The sequence below is a fragment of the Aegilops tauschii genome, chromosome 6, assembly GCF_002575655.3.
Source record: "Aegilops tauschii subsp. strangulata cultivar AL8/78 chromosome 6, Aet v6.0, whole genome shotgun sequence".
Taxonomy (NCBI): domain Eukaryota; kingdom Viridiplantae; phylum Streptophyta; class Magnoliopsida; order Poales; family Poaceae; genus Aegilops; species Aegilops tauschii.
Genome location: NC_053040.3, coordinates 489,920,685 through 489,921,472, shown reverse-complemented (window position 1 = coordinate 489,921,472; position 788 = coordinate 489,920,685).

Genomic DNA, 788 nt, shown 5'->3' with positions numbered 1-788 from the left:
TCTATTGTGCTTATTAAAGTTAAAGTCATTCACATGCGCCTGATCCCCAAAAGTATTGTGGTTCGTTAGTTAGGAGGGGACAGAGCCTGCTGGACTACTGCTATTTATATTCCCAGAGGTGCAGATTGGAATGCTCATGACCCAGAGGTTCCAACGGCTGATGAGGAGCCGCCTACGGCCAATGGTGTGCCTCACCCCATGTTTGGTGATGGACTCACTGCGGAGCAATTGTACCAGCAATAGCTTCAGAATTGGTACTCCAGAATGGTATAGGAAATGATCAGGCGCCACACCATGCCCCTCAGCAGGATGGTCCTCAAGATGCACAGTGGGATCCATGGCCGCAGCCCCCAGCCCCACAAATGCCTGCTGCCCTGGTCAAATTTTAGGCATGGCTTGCGGCTCAAGGCCTTCGTGTGCAAGATGGAATTTTGCCTGAAGATAATGTGACAGATAGCCTGAACTCTGCTTGGAATGATTCTAGTTCAACTGCCAGCACACAGGGCTCCTCTCCTGGATCGAACCATCAGATCAACACTCTCTTTGTGGCTCCTCCTGTGATCCAATATCATCAATGTTGATGTGGCAATTTCTGCAACAACTATGAATGTCAGTATCTATGTTGAAGGAAATGAGCTCACTACTGTGCTGGCCTCAGACATGATCCCACGAAACATATTCACTGCTTATCTTTCCAGGTCTATTATGTCTGTGGTCGCAGCGTTTGGACCTTGGAGCTCTGGTTATGGCTTACCTCCGTTGGATTTGCAGATGGCAACTCCCAGGAC